We start from the raw sequence: 16,700 nt of genomic DNA on the forward strand, positions 1-16,700 counted from the left end.
AAGAAACCCAGAAATGAAGCATAGAGAAACAAAAATATATACTTAGTTCAAAATTATTCAACTTAAATTAATTCACCATAAAACCACATTTCAAAAAGTGTCCATACTTTATTTATATATATATATATATATATAACACCAAACCCAGGAACAAAGAAGCTGTGTTTTGACTAGCATCATCATAAACAAATTAAGAAGCAACTGCTTAAGCCAAAAAAAAAAAAAAAAAAAAAAAAAAAAAAAAAATGTAAACCATCTAATTTGTTTTTTTAAAAATACATATAACATATTTAATTTTCTTAGGATACTAGGTTCTACATGCAAAATGACTTAGCATATTTTAATGTACATACCATGAAGTTGCAAATAACTTACTATATTTCTCCTCGCTCATCAAAAGAAAAAAAATATATATTTATACATCCAAACAGACATGACACACGTATCTAGAGAAAATAAAGCCTCAGAGATCACCTTTTTTATGTGATATAAATCAATCTAGGGCTCAAAAGACATAATAAAGCCGATAAAGACAATCTTAATGCAACTACATCAGCTCAGAAGAACTCTTTAATGACCTTGCTATGCCGCATACTGTAAACAACTTCACACAGAATATTTATAGGACTTTGGCAACTATCCAGAAACATAGCTGTTGCTGTACAATTGACTCAAAATTGCACTAACTCTGCAATATTATAACCCAGATTACCAGGAAAAAAAAAAAAAACATTAAAAAATGCATGAAGAAAGAAAATAAATAAAAAAGAAAAAAGAAAATAAGGGAAAAGGTTAATTGGTTAAATAAGCAATAGCTCAGCTCTTCCTAGGGGCTTCTTCGGTCAAACAGAATCAGCATTCTTTGTTTCAAGCTTCTCGTCATCTGCGCTAGCTTTAGGCTTTGAGGAAAGGGAGCTCTGCTTCGAAAGAAGCTGCTTGCTAGAAGCCGGTGGCGACTCGTTTGGCCCTCGCAGGTTGAGGTAAGTGTAGACAGACATCCCACAAAGAGCAACGATCGCTCCACACAGACTAGTAGCCCCAGGGTCAGAACTAAAAAGCAGATAGCCACCGAGCATAATAACTATTGTTTTGAACTGGCCCAAAACAACATGAGAGGTTGCAGACGTCGCACTGCATAAACATTAAAAGAGTTCAGACCAAACAGGAAGGTAAAAATTACTGATGGAACCTGAACTACAGCGAATTTTGAGACAGCAACCTACACTTCACCATGTGCTATAGTTCATGTAAGGTGCATACGTTTCTCACCAAACANATAGTGGGACGGTGTGTAGCGTTTGATGAAGAAATTAAGAGACTTGTCGTTTAAGGAATACAAGCACTCGATATGGTAATTTTCCAAGTCAAAGATAAACAAACCATGGCAGGGTGGGTGTTCTCAGGTTTCGTATTTGCGCAGAAGCTCACAGACGAGAACGAACGAAGATCCCCACATGGACAGAGAGAGAGAGAGAGAGAGAGAATACGTGTCGATCGAGAGACCGGAGAAGAGAGAGAGGTGGAGGAGATAGAGAGAGAGCTGTTGAATCTCTCTGGTGCGAAATATTTGATTTGATTTGATTTGATTTGATTTGATACTGTGGGTGGTGGTACGGAATATTACTCTCTCTCTCTCTCTCTCTCTGTGTCTCACCCCTCTCACCTTGCGTTGTTTGTATTATAGTGGGGGAGTAGGGTGCTTATTTATAGATTGTACTAGCTAGTGAGTAGTGACTAGGAAATTTTGTTTGTTTGTTTGTAGTCTCCGCACATAAATTAAATTAAATTACTTGACTATGCTGCTGAGGAGTTTAATAAAATTTTATCAAATTCTAAGTTTGATATGCAGTATCCAAGTTTTAAACTACCATTTTAATGTAAAAACTTTTATCTATCTGACTTTCAGCACTGCATTATAAAAATGAGGTGCCTCCTGTTAAATTTTCTTTTCCTTTGTTTATATTTTTGCCTTTCGGTTCTAAAGATAATGAATAAAATAAAATGTTTGGCCAAAAAAAAATAAATAAATAAAATTGCTATAGCAAAAGATGGAAAAGAAGTTGTAATTTTTTGTTTAGAGCAGTGGGAGTTTCTGCGTTTTCCTGCGGGCCGGCGGGACATGAGATGAATTCTTCATTTGTTTTTAGAAAATAACTAATTTTGTTCGTAACATCAAATAATTATATTATGATAATTATAAAGAATCATGTAGCAAGAAAAGCTTATGGCTTCGCTTAGCAATGAAATGTTTCCAAACTCATTTGCTCTAATGCAGTGAGGGAACCCAAAAAAATTCATTAAGTCTTTTGAATTGTATCTCCTCTAATGATATAAAATAGGGATACAAATTGTCACCAACTATCAATATATAACGTCGAAAGAAAATAACCAGTTTGTTTCTAAAGTGGGCCAAAGTCTAATAAATGTCTACATGGTAGGTGGAAGGCCGGAAGCAGTTCTCTAAATAATTTTATAAAATTTGATAGAGTAATTAAAATAAAAAAATATAATAATTTTCATTATATTGTAAATTAGAAGTTAAATTAATTTTCATTAAAATCTTTTTTTTTTTGGCAGAACCAAATTTGATAATATAGTGACTAAAAATATAAATTTTAAATTAGAAAAGTTTTTTTACTGGAAATTTCAAAATTGCATGTTTGGAGAATCTTCAAAAGGGTTTTTTTTTTTTTGGTTTTATCTTTTGGATCCTGGTTTTTTTTTTACCACCCACTAATTTTGGCTTTTTATTGGGCGAGTCTTGTGCGGTATTATTAGACACCTCTCTCTCTCTACGGATGTCTCTGGTCGCTTCTCAGCTACAGGAGCTGCGGCAAGAATCGCTTCTGCCGTGCTCGGCCCACTCCCCGAGGCAACGAGATCTCCTCCCGGGTCTCTTTCGATAGATATGGACGCGGAACATTCTATCTGGGGACCATCCAACGGCCCAGATTTAATTCCCCCCTCACCCACACACCCCGTTGATTTATTTTTAATAATAATAGTAATAGTTAATTAATGCTCGGGCGGGTGTGGGGTGGGGTGGGGTGGGGTGGGGACTGGGGAGAGGGGATTGCGTACAGCCCAAGCTAAGCAGCTTCTGAATCGAGCGATGATTCCGTGACATAACGACCAATAGGGGGCCTCGGAATCCCACGGGCCCACCCCTATACGGAACCAAACTGCGTTGCTGGACCCGGTCCGCCACATCAGCACACAATGAGACCACCCTATATTCGTTTTCATGGCCCATGTAGATAAAATGAGATCTAATTTACAGCGCTTCAGAATGACCTCTTTAGTATAATTTTATAAAGTATAAAAATTCTTTACTCTATAATTACAGCTGGCTAAGAACTTGAAATTTAGTATTCGAAATTTCAATGCAACACTCAGTTACCTTATATTTTTAACTAAATTTATCTTTTTTTAAAAAAATAAGCTAAATAGCTTGTTATTTTTCTCTGCAGAAAATGATTATTCTCTAGTATTTTATTATTTAATATTTAAAAATTAAATTAAATTACACATTTAAATTATTTAATATATTAGTATTTAATATAAGATGCTTTATAAAAAAAGATATATCAAGAAAAAGTATTTTCAAACAGAAAAAAATCTATTATCATTAATAATCTGTGAATTATATATATATATATATATATATTTAAAAAAAATATTTTTTAATAATTATAATAGAATCAATGAATTTATGGAGAACATTGCTTGAGCAATATTATAACTGGTGCACTTTTTCTGCAGCCAGAGCATACTAGAAAATGGGGCCTAGGAGGGTGGACCAGGTTCAGGCGGGCACGTGCCTCTCGGTCATGGCGTACGTTAGCCCGAGGCCACACCTATTCTGTGAGGCTGTGACCCTTCACAAATCACATTTTGTTAAGGTCGGATTTGGGAATTGTCTTTCTTAATTAAAATCGTCTCTCTCTCTCTCTCTCTCTCTCTCTCTCTCTCTCTCTCTCTGCAATTTCTTGGAAATTCCTCTCGCGTAACGGCCGAGGAGGAGGAGGAGGAGAAGTGAGAATTGAGGAAGTGGGTGTGGGTGTGGGTGTGGGTGGAAAAATTCTAGAATGCAACGGGTATATTAGTGACGTGGCGTAACAAAATAATCAAATTAATTTTTTTAAAAATATATGTCCCATCATGATTGTAAAAAAGTATTTTATTGACTTTTGTTTGAAAAGAAAGAATGTGATTGGCTTGTTATTGATGACGTGGTGCAAGTGTGACAGTGTAGAATTTCTCGTGTGGGTGGGGAGGAATTCTACACTGTCACATTTGCACCACGTCATCAATAACAAGCCAATCACATTCCTTCTTTTCAAACAAAAGTACAATAAAAATATTTTTTTACAATCATGATGGGACATATATTCTTAAAAGAATTAATTTGATTGGTTTGTTACGCCACGTCACTAATATACCCGTTACATGCTAGAATTTTTTGTGGGTGGGGGCCACAGAGTGTACGTGACACGTCACGTCGCCATCGTGTCCGTCCCTCGTGCGACTGGCCGCAGTGGAGGCATGCTGCGTGTGCCCGCTCTCTCGCTCTCCGACCCAACTGCGGTGTGACGCGACGTCGCCGAGTGACTCGAAGCGTGACCCTCACCCCCTCCCTTTCATGCAGCGCTCGTTGGCGTGGCCCGCATTCTGTGTGGGTCCCGCGCTGCGTAAGTGGCGGGGATGACGCGTCGTGCCACGTAGCGAGCCAATGGGCAGTGCGGGGTGACAGGGACGGTGTGCTGTACTTTATTTTTATTAAATTTTATATAAAATTAATATTTTTTTATTTTAAAAAATAAAAATATTAGTTTTTATATAATTTATATAGTGTAGAGTTACTATGTTATATAAAATAGGAAAAACTTCAAAAATACTCTTGTGATTTCGTACTTTTTTATTTTAATACTTTGTGATTTAAAATGTATCAAGTTAGTACCATATGGTTTTGCACTTTCTCACTTTAGTACCCTATGATTAAAGTGTATCAAGTTAGTACCCTTTGATTTTATTTTTGTATCAAGTTAGTACCCTATGATTTTTAAACCATAGGGTACTAAAGTGAGAGAGTGCAAAACTATAAGATACAAACTTGATACATTTTAAACCACAGAGTATTAAAATAAAAAAGTACGAAATCACAGGGTACTAACTTGATACACTTTAAACCTATGGTACTAAAGTGAGAAAAAGTGAAATCACCAGGAGAGTATTTGAAGTTTTTCTTAAAAAATATAGAGGATTTAATACTTCCAATTTTTTGATCCTTAAATAAAAAATTGTACGATTGGAATTATTATGATCTTTCCTAAGATTGAGTAGTACATTTAGACTTGAGTGATCCCTACAAGATAATAATATTAATCTAGAGTTAGAAATAATTAAAGAGGTTGATCTAAGGATCAAAAAGTCGAAGGTATCAGATCCTCTATATACTTCCGATAGTATAATAGTACCACTCACATATATATATATATATATATATATATATATATATATATAGTTGAGCTAGAATACTATCTGTAGCAAACGGGCTCCGTTGCCACCCATTTGTTTTCGATGATGGAACCTAAAAATCGATAATCGGCACTGTTGAATATGATCTATACCACTTGAAGTGTTTAGAAATCAAATTTCATACATTTTCGATATTATTCTCTTATCCACCGAGTGGACACAAAAATGAACGGCTGAAAATGAATATTCGTTAAAAAATGATGATAGGAGTCTTGTAGTCAAGATCAAAAGTATAGATCTTGTTTTAAATAGTTTAAAAAATTTTCTAACAAAAATTCAATTAATTTGGATATCTTTACACCGTTAAACAAGAAAACGTCTCATATCGACTATTAAAATTACAAATTTTAAAACCCTTTGATCATTAGGTAAATGATGTTGAAAAGATTTGAAATTTGATTCCTAAACATTTTAAGTGGTATAGATCATGTTCAATGATGCCGATCGTCGATTTGGAGGCTCTGTCATCGAAAATAAAAGGGTGGCAACAGAGCCTGTTTGCTATCGATAGTATTCTAGCTCAACTCTCTCTCTCTCTCTATATATATATTTTCATACTTTTTTGCAAAACTAAATAATCTCTAAATTTTCGCCATCTTATGAGGTGTGATAAAAGAATAATGAAACATCTAGGAATAAAAATGTATCTCAGCTGATGGAAATCTTTGTTTTGTGACTTGTCGAGTGGAGCCACCGGTGAAAAATAAAAAATTAGAAAAAAAAATAATTCGTTTTAAATCTACTCTAATCTGCTATGAAAATAAAGGGCAAGATAAAGAAGAACTTTTTTTTTTCTTTTCTTAATCTATTTTGATATGTTAAAAATTAATTAAAAATTTATTCTCATTTCCATCCGCTCCAAAGGCTGACAACAAATAAAATAAAAATTAATCTGCTCCGAATTCTGCTAGGAGCTATCAAGGAAATCAGGCGGAGCCCCTCTCGCCTCTAGTTAGCGGTAAACATGTCGCGTTGTTTCGAACCAATTACATCTTTCTTCTTAAAAAGTACAAAATATTTTTCAAAAAATAATTATACGCTAGAATAAAAAAAATAAAAAATAAATTAATTAAAAATATAGATGATGTCCTCTTACTGCCATATCTTAAAAAAAGAAAAATTAGTGAGCACCTCAACTTTGTTTGCTCTCTAATAAAATAATTTGTATTTTTGTGTGAGAATTAAAAAAAAAAAAAAAAAAAAAAAAAAAAAAAAAAAAACGGTGGTGTATTTTAAATCAAATCGGTCAAAGAGTCAAACCGGCACACTGCAGGAGTAGGCGAGGAGAAGTGGTGGGCCCAATGTCAGGGGTAGTACATCCGTGGCATATAACCGTGACACAGGAGTCCTCCCCCCACAAACCCCTCTGCGGCCTCTGACCGTTGTCACAGTTTCATGCGACAAAAAGCCATAGGAGGAGAGTCTATGATTTGGACGTGCGTTGCGACTCTCCACTCTCCACTCTCCACCATGCTGCAACCTATTTTTTAAGAATTAGCTCTCACAAAATAGTATCATTTTATTTCATTTTTCTTTTAAGACAAAACATAGCTTATGGATTAATTTTATTTGTATCCTTACAAAATTACAAAATATTATGAATATTTTTAAAATTTTTAAAATTTCATAAATATCTCCCTAAATATAATATTTTTTTTTTATAAATACTCTTACCATTAATTTTCACCGGCTTCCATTAATTTAGCATTTTTTTTCATTTTACTTGAGAATATAAAATTATCATTTTATTCTTAATTTGTTCGCTATTTGTTTGAAGGGTTAATTTCGTCCGTTTCCCTCTAAATTTCAGAAATATCATAAATGCCCCTAAAATTTTGCTATATTAGAATTATCCTTCCAAATGCATACTTTTTTTCAAAAATACCCTCGTCGTTAAACTCCGTCTCTTTAGGTTATATTTACCTTAGTTAGTCGGTGGTCTAACACTGGTAAAAATTTGAAATATTTATTTTGTCCATAAGTTGAGAAGTTTTTGCAGGATATATTAATTATATGATTTACTACTTAGTTCCTAACTTTTTTTTTTGTTATTTGTTTAACATCTAAACTAACATTGTTCGCTAATATTCTTTAGTATTATTTAGCTCATAACTTTTGTTAATTATTTATTTTAGTTAGTTATATTTAAAATTTGGGTTATTTGCATACACGTCCCTGCAAACATAGTGAATTGCGAAAATATCCTTGCAAAACAAAAACTCCATAAGCTGTCCCTGCAAAAGTCCTAATTTATGCAGATATGTCCCTCTGATTAACATCTGTTAGAGAACTGTTTATTTTTTAACAGTTTTTATATGAAATGACCATTTTGCCCTCACAAATATATCCCTCCAAAAGCATCTTCCCCCTCTCTTTCTCTTCCTCTTCCTCTTTGGGCCGCCGGAGCGGATGGCGGCGACGGCGCGGGTCGAGCTCGCCGGCGACAAAGAAGAGGGAAGAGAAAGAATGAGAGGAAGAAAAAAAGGGAAGAGGAAGAAGGAGAGGAAGAGGGAGAGAAAGAGGGAAGAGAAAGATGAAGAGGGAAAGGGTTCGTCGCCGCGCGCCGCCGCCGCATCTCCTCCCTTGCCGGCGACGAAGAAGAGGGAAGAGGAAGAGGAAGAGGAAGAGGAAAAGAAAGAAGGAGAGGAAGAAGAAGAGGGAAAGGGAGAGGGTTCGCCGCTGCTGTCGCATCTTCTCCCTCGCCGGTGATGAAGAAGAGGGAAGAGGAAGAGGGAGAGGAAGAAGAAGGGAGAAAAGGGAAGAGGGAGGTGAAGAAGGAGGAAAAGTAGGAGAGAGGGTTCGCCATCGCCGTCGCTGCCGCCGCCGCCCTCGCCGGCGACGAAGAAGAGGGAAGAAGAAGATGAGGAAGAAGAAGAAGGGTAGTATCGTAAATTTACCTTATAATTAACCATGGTTAAGTACTTTAACCGTGGTTAATGAAAATTTTCTAACAGTCCTTAACGGCAGGGACATATCTGCATAACTTTAGACTTTTGCAGGGATAACTTATGAAGTTTCCGTTTTACAGGAATATTTTCGCAATTGACTATGTTTGCAGGGACCTGTATGCATTTAACCCTTAAAATTTTATTTAACTTAGATTGCTATGTTAGCTATTACTTAGTATTTTTTTTTTTTTTATTTTAACTTCTACAAAATAATTAAGATTATTAAATTTGTTGGAATCATCAATGGATTGATAGCATCTGTAAATTAATTGACAAAAATCAATCCAATTTCAAGGAACCAAATATTAAGAAGGCTTTGATAAGAAAACTTAAATTAAGGGGCTATGTGATGTATAGAAAATTTGTGAGGGTATTGTTGAAATGGCATTGGATGGTAAATTCGGTATTTTGAATCTATTATGTCTAAACATGACTGAGTAATAGTTATGATGGCATTTTTGAAAATTTTACATTTTTTGAGGGTGAAATTTTAAAATTTTAAAGAATATTTATGATATTGGAGTTATTTGGAAGTGTAGTGAGGAAAATTTTCCATAGTTTATTCTATTTATTTTTTTTAGAAATAAACTGTTTTAGAGTGTAAAAAAAATAATTAAATTACAAAATTAAATTCTCAAATACCAATTATCAAGTTTTTAGCGAGCTGTACTAGATATGACCTGCAAAAAATTATATATCTAGCATTGTTTGATAAAAATTATGATGGTTTATACATAAGTAAACCTTCATATAGGGCTTGTGAGGCCCATGGGCTTTGGTGTGGTTAGGTTAATTTGGGGCCAATTTTTCCTGGAGACATATTGGGTTAGGGGCTGTTAGGTTTGACGTAAAACTGCGAAAAAAATTTTCGGTGGAAAAAAATTTTCGGTGGGAAATTTTTTTTACGTAGTTTAGTGTTTGGTTTGTAGGAAAAGAAAAATAGTTTTCGATGATGGTTGTTTGGTTGAAAGGAAAAGAAAAATAGATGAAAACCTATTTAATATATTTTCTATTATATATATTATTATTATATATTGAGAGATAGGTAGCACGCTATTTGCTTCGTTTATTTCATTTAGAAATAAACTTAACTAGAAATGTGAATCAACTAGGATTCGAACTTGGATCTCGGGTATCAACCATCAAGCACTTTGCCACTTGTTCTAGGGACGGTTGGTTATATATATATATTATTATTATTATTATAATTTTTATATATAGATTAAATAAATTTAAAATTATAATAAATATATTATATAATATATAAGAGTTATATATTTTAAAATATTAATAAATAATTACAAATTTATAAATAAAATATTATACAATATATATATATAGGCTAGGGCTACTATCCTATTAATAGGATAGTAGCACTTGTCCTATCAAATTGTTCTTGATGATAGAGATTCCGAATCGATGATTGGAGCTGTTGAAGTTGATTTTGAGTATTTGAAATATCTAGAAACTAAATTTCATAAATTTTAAAAATTATTTACATGGTGATCAAAGTGTNTATATATATATATATATATATAGAGTTGGACTGGGCTACTATTAGTATCAAAATCCCATTGTTGCTAACAGTTTTTTAGCCTTTGGATCAACTCTTTTTATTATTTCTAACCATTGGATTAAATACTATAACCCAGTGGGGACCACTCAACCCTAGGGGACCACTCAACTCTAACCGACTAATATCATACTGACCCTATAATTTTTCATCCAAGGGTTAAAAATTTGGTAGCAAAAAGAACGTTTTACTATTAATAGTATTCCAGCCTATATATATATATAATTGAGATAGAATAATTTTAGAAGCACCACCTCTTTTCTACTCCTTGATTATTAATAGCCTTTGGATTAAACACTATTCCACCTACCATCATCATCCCAATCTTACATTTCTTCATCCAAAGGCTAGAAACTCAAAAACACTACCATTTTAGTACTTTTGGAAGTATTCTAGTTCAACTCTCTCTCTCTCTATATATATAAAAAAAATAAGAGGGAGGTCCACCGACCTCCCTCTCACGTGGTCCACGAGGCGAGGATGACCTCGTGGACCGCGTGCTGAAACCTCTTGAGCCGCGACTTTTCTCAATGGGTTTCTGTTTTTCCACTAGTGCACCTTCCTCTCACGTCGTTCACGCGAGGAAGACCTTGTGGACCGCGCACTCAAAGCTCCTGAGCCATGCCTTTTCATTAATTGGTTTTCGTTTTCCGCGAACTGCAAGCGGAAAACAAAAATTTATATTTTTCAGAGAATCTGTAAAAAAACTTTTCCAAAAAAAATTTTTACAGGCAACCAAACGTAGGAAAAAAAATTTTCAGCGAAAAAAAAAATTTCGGAGCAATTTTACAGGGATCCAAACACACCCTTAGGTCCAAACTAATTAAGCCGAACCAATTCAAGGTGGGTTGGATCAGGTTCGAACCAGTTTGAATTAGGCTCGGTCGAAGGCGGACAGAGTTTGGTCAGATGTAGATGGTCAAGTTGTTTCAAACCTCGGTCGAGTTAGGTTGGATCAGTTCATGGGTCGAACATGGACGGAGTTGGATCCACGTTAGATTCGTTGGATCAATTCCGAGGCAGGTAAAATTGAATCGTGTTTTCATAGCCTCTGATGTCTCTAATGTTGGGTCACAGTGGGTTTGGGCTCCAGTTAAATTTAATTCTTTTGTCAAAATTTACACAAGCTTGGTTGTAGCAGAGAAATTGGGGTGTAATGTTCCTTTTATCAAATCCAACATCCAAAAAACCTACCGAAAACTATGCTTTTTTAATAATTTAAAGCAATGTTAGTTGTACATCCAAAGTGGATATAAATGTTATATCTTTATCATGCAATGATCAACTTTTTTCTTTTTTTCTTTTTTTTGAGTAATAGATAGCTCGCTACCCGTTTCATTCATTAGAAAAATAAATTAGACTTACATAATGGATGCAGCCAGGGCCTTTGTAGGAAAGAGAGAGCGACAAAAGGCAACAAAAAACCAAATCAGAGGGGAAAAAAAAAAAATAGAAGACAAAAAATAAAAAAACCAACAAAAATCAACGAGCTAGGTGCGATTTAGGTGGCCAGCAAAAGCTTTACCCGTTCCAAACACCAGAAAAAGGTTGAGGGCAATCTCTCGAAAGATTAAACCGTTCCTCTCCGTTCAAATTATCCACAAGATAATTAATCAACTTTTTTCATATGCTCAACATGTGTATTTCTATATCAATCACTTGCAACCACTTCGACACGCATTGTGATTGCGATCTTACTGATAGATCACTCTAAAATGGTACGAATCGAAAAGCCCTGAATCCCCATAGCAAGAATAATTAATCTGGAGCATTGCACGAACTCTAAAGCCAAGTAGTAATATATAACCATTTGAATATGGACTTTAATTTTATGTTTTGTGAATTGAGTTGCCGCGTAGAGAGGATATACATAAGATTATATTTAAACATTAGAACAATGTTTATATATATTTATATAGTTATATTCCAACAAAGCTTTTGGTTGGCATGGGTTGTATAGAGAGCTACAGCACGAATATTTAGATGGGGAATAAGATCACCGTCACGTATTTTTCTAAGTCGTAGGAACCAAACCAAATTGCATTAGAGGATGCCACTAATTTTTTATTATTTTTATTTGTTTTATCTTTTTTTTTTTTTTTTCAGTTGGATGAGGTGGCTACGTTGCCATAGCTAGCCCCGGTACCCATGGAACGCACTTACGTACGTAGGCCTCCTCTTCACCGCTAGCTCTATATTGGCTCCAAAAACATGGTTTGTATTAAAACTTTGGAAAAACTTAAAAAAAAAACCCACGTGGTTTCGCACTATTTCATTTTAGTATCCTATAATTTTAAAGTATATCAAGTACCCTGTGGTTTCTCACTTTATCATTTTAGTACCCTGTGGTTTAAAGTGTATCAAGTTAGTACTCTATGATTTTATTTTTGTATCAAGTTAGTACCCTGTAATTTTATTTTTGTATTAAGTTAGAACTCTGTGGTTTTTAAACCGCAGGGTACTAAAGTGATAAAGTGCGAAACCACATGGTACTAATTAAAATGATAAAGTGCGAAACCGCATGGTATTAACTTGATACACTTTAAACCACAGGATACTAAAGTGAAAAAGTGCAAAACCATATGGTACTAACTTGATACACTTTAAACCACAGGTACTAAAGTGATAAAAAGTGAAACCACAAGAGAGATATTTGAAGTTTTTCCTAAAACTTTTTTTTTTTCTCTTCTTTTCTCTTTTTCATTTTTTAACCATACGTAGCTATGTAATTTTTTCCCTAGAGCTGTAAAATATTTATTTATATATCTAGTTATATATTTAGTCATTTACTCCTCTAGATATTATATAAATTAGAATTATTTTTACAACCGATTTCCTTAATTACAAGTTTCCCAGCTGGACTCTATAGACTTAGGTTGGAATACTATCAATAGCACCAAGCATTTGGCACTATTAGGTTTTCGGTCCTTGGATTAAAAAATGTACGGTTAAGATGATGTGGACCCTCTAGGGTTGAGTGAGTTGTTGGTTTAATAGTAGAATCTAATGGGTGAAAATAGTCAAAGAATTAAATATAACGACGGAAAACTTGATAGCATCAAATGCGTGGTGCTATTGATAGTATCCCAGCCAGACTCTATGTCTATATATCCATCAAAAGAAATAGTTTCCAACTAAAACATTCTTACGTAAAAAAAGTCATCTAGCTACTTCATCATGGTTAAAATTGTCTTGAGCTTTAAAAGAATGATATAATTTTGCCTAACTATGAGAAAAATCTGCGACAAGATCCTGGTTTTGGGCAATTAGAAGTTGTATACTTCAGCTTAGGAAGAAATATATGCATTTTATATGAGTTTGGGATTGTTTTGCTCCCAAAAGGAAAGTTGGAATCACTTAATGTAGAAAAACGAGAAAGAAAAAGAAAAGAAAGTGTTCAAACAGTTTTTGATTTATATTGAATGCCTTCATGTTGTCCAACTTTTAGCATGCAACAAGTGGGTGCTATAATAATTAATATTGCATCCAATTTTTTATGAAGTCCATTGAAAGAGGAAATTCATGTAGAAGAAGCAACTTTAATTAAGATCCCTTCTTTTATTTTATTTTTCTTCTCTTTGCTTAATTGACTTCTCTAATGGAGATCGATTATATATTTTTCGTCGGAATCTTGGTTTAATATATGCTAGATGTTAGGTATTATTATTGCCTCTTTATGTGACATAACAAATAGGTTTTATACTTTGCATTGGTAGAAATGTGCTCAACTCCTTGCATACACAAAAGGCTTTATTTTTTTTGGTTCAACTTTTGTGAATCTATATACATACACGTGCACGCGCACCGAACTCGTGATCACGCATATCTCATAAAATAAGGAGATGAGATCACAATCTATAGAAAGGTGCTAATCTTATGTCCACTTTTTCAACAACAAAGTTTGATGGTTTGTTTTAATAATAATGTGGTAAAATGCAAAGACATTGTTGTAATGCATCATATATATATGTTGTATCTCTTGTTTGATTTTATTCGACAATCCATATTGTCAATAAGGAGATCTTTTTAGAGAATATTGCTTAATGATTGGAGGAATATATGTGTCTTGTTCTAAAATAATGCTAATTATAAACCATGCAAGTTTCTACCTAAAATTATAAAAATGTCATGCTAGCTAGCTAGGTTAATTCTCTTTGACCATAAAGATATTTAGACTTATATTATTGTGCTTCCTCTACAACCATTCAAATATTTCCTAATTTTAACTCTTGAGGAAAATATCTTCATGAAGGGTCAAAGATTAATTTTTACTTAGCTCATTTAATGCACTCTAGATCTATAGGAAATCAGTACTACATGCGTTAATTAGTTATGTAATGTAAGTTATTATATATGATCCAAAGAAAATATGAATACGAACGCCATGCTGTTCAACTTGTATTTCGTCAAAAAAAAAAGAAAAAGAAAATCAAAACATTCATAATATAAATATATATCCTTATGAATATTCTTATTGGTGATGCATCATCAACTTATATGTCAAAAGTAATTAGAGGCATTTCCAACATGGAATTGGCCAGTGCTTCTTTTTTTTTTAATGTTGAAAATGGCAATTGTTGTTAAGAAGAAGAATTATTAAGGGTTTGTGTGAGATGACTATATCTTCTCAAAAGCGTTGTTTGATTAAAGCTGCTTGAAAGAAGATTAATAGTTGCACTAGCAATTTTTCAGTACAACCAACATATCCGCCCACCCTAACAACTACAAAACAAAACACGAGCTCCTAATTAAATCAGAAGTTATAATTTGAAGCTTCTATAAATTTGAGGTTCAAAAACTTATTGCAGTTTTGCGTACAACATAAAGTGTATGCTTTTCGTTATATGCTTTACTAAAAATGATTATGGGGATCTTAATTAAAGCCAAAAACATTCTTAGGAGTACTCTTCTATATTTCGCCCAAGATTCGTGACATGCATATTGGAGGGAAAAATTAACAAGCCATTTATAGGCATGGTCAAGGCTTCACGTTAACGGCTCATTCCATGCACTAATTCTTCTGTTCGACCGTCACATCTCCCTAGACTAAGACTCTACGTTATTAACGGTTAATTAATTACTTACAAGTTACAACTAGTTATTATCATCACCAAAACCACTCAATTTATCCCCTGGTTTAGGCTAAGACTATAGCAAAACCATCACAAAGCTGATCACAAAACCACCTTGGATCTCGTTGAAGCGTAAGTATATATAGAAATCTATATATAAACGTAGTGTACATAGCGTGCGTAGCATATAAAATCTCTTGAAAAGTATGCGTAAATTTTTATATAAAAGCGAATGCTTGTCAACAAGTAATAACAGGTGATTAGCAATCTCGATGAACGATGAACATTTAGTTTGTTGTCTCAGCAATCAAATTGCTGCAACTAATTAAAGCATTCCCAATATATAATAAGAGACAGAGTGCTATTTGAATAGAGGCAGGAGAAGTACTCTATTGAACGTCTAACCTAAAATTTGTACAGATGCATCAGGCATAGGAAAGAAATTTTGCTCTAATTGCAAACACGAATGGAGAACTAAAGTGGAATGCTTCCAAAAGTTCAAATTGTTGAACATCTAGCCTAAAGTTTGAGAACCCATGTAAAAGTTGGCTAAAAGTCGGTGGATTCATCGGTGAGATTTAGCCTCCGCATTTTCTTTTACAATAGATGCTTTCAACTTTTCTCGAGGTGATGTCTTTTTTTTTTTTTTTTTTCCTAAGAGAAAGATAATATGTTATTCATCTCGTTTATTTCTTTTATAAATAAACTTAGCTAGAAATGTGAATCAAGTAGGACTTAAACTTGGACCTTTGATTATCGATCACCAAGTCCTTTACGACTTACATTAGGGACCGTCGGTAGAGTGATGTCGTTTTGGTCTAGCTTCTTGGATAGGTTATTCTCTTTGAGAAACAACACCTTAACACATATCAAACAAAGGCCAAGCTGAAAGAAGCTTCCTGACTCCAAAAGTAACTCCAATTCAAAATAATTTCAACAAAAATATGAAAAAACAAAAGTTTAAATGGCACCTTTTCAAATAGCTATACTTAACTAACAGTTCTGCAGAAGTTGTAGTTCGTCGATGTCGGATCATTGACGCAAATCATTAATTTCAAAAACTCAAATTATTAGAAAGATGCAACTAATTTACGTAAAATATAAAGACACAAAACCACGGATTTCGACTGTTACTCGACCCAACTAACCTTACATCACCTCGAACATGACTCAGCATAATTCGATCTTCTGTCATTTCGAATCAACCTGCACCCTTTCACCACATGGCAGATGCTGGCCCTTTAAGCCAACAGTCGAAACCACCATTATTATTTAAATTTAAAAAAATATATCATGAGCACTTACTTTCTACACTTAGATTAATTAATTATAAAATCACATATTATTTCCCACAGACAAGTATAATAGTAGCCTTGCGGATCATGCAGGGCTTTTTAAAAATGGCTCCAGTCTTGCAGTCACTGGCTTGTGCTCTTCCCAACTGCTGCTTAATTTGGGTACTGGGGAGTCCCACCGAAAAGGTGTCCATCTAATAGAGGAGAGAGAAAAGAGAGATCAGGCTAATTTATACATTTGCACAACCACAATGTTCCTTAATTTTCCATTGTA

Source organism: Ananas comosus, linkage group 10 (genome assembly GCF_001540865.1).
Source record: "Ananas comosus cultivar F153 linkage group 10, ASM154086v1, whole genome shotgun sequence".
In the NCBI taxonomy this organism is placed as follows: Eukaryota; Viridiplantae; Streptophyta; class Magnoliopsida; order Poales; family Bromeliaceae; genus Ananas; species Ananas comosus.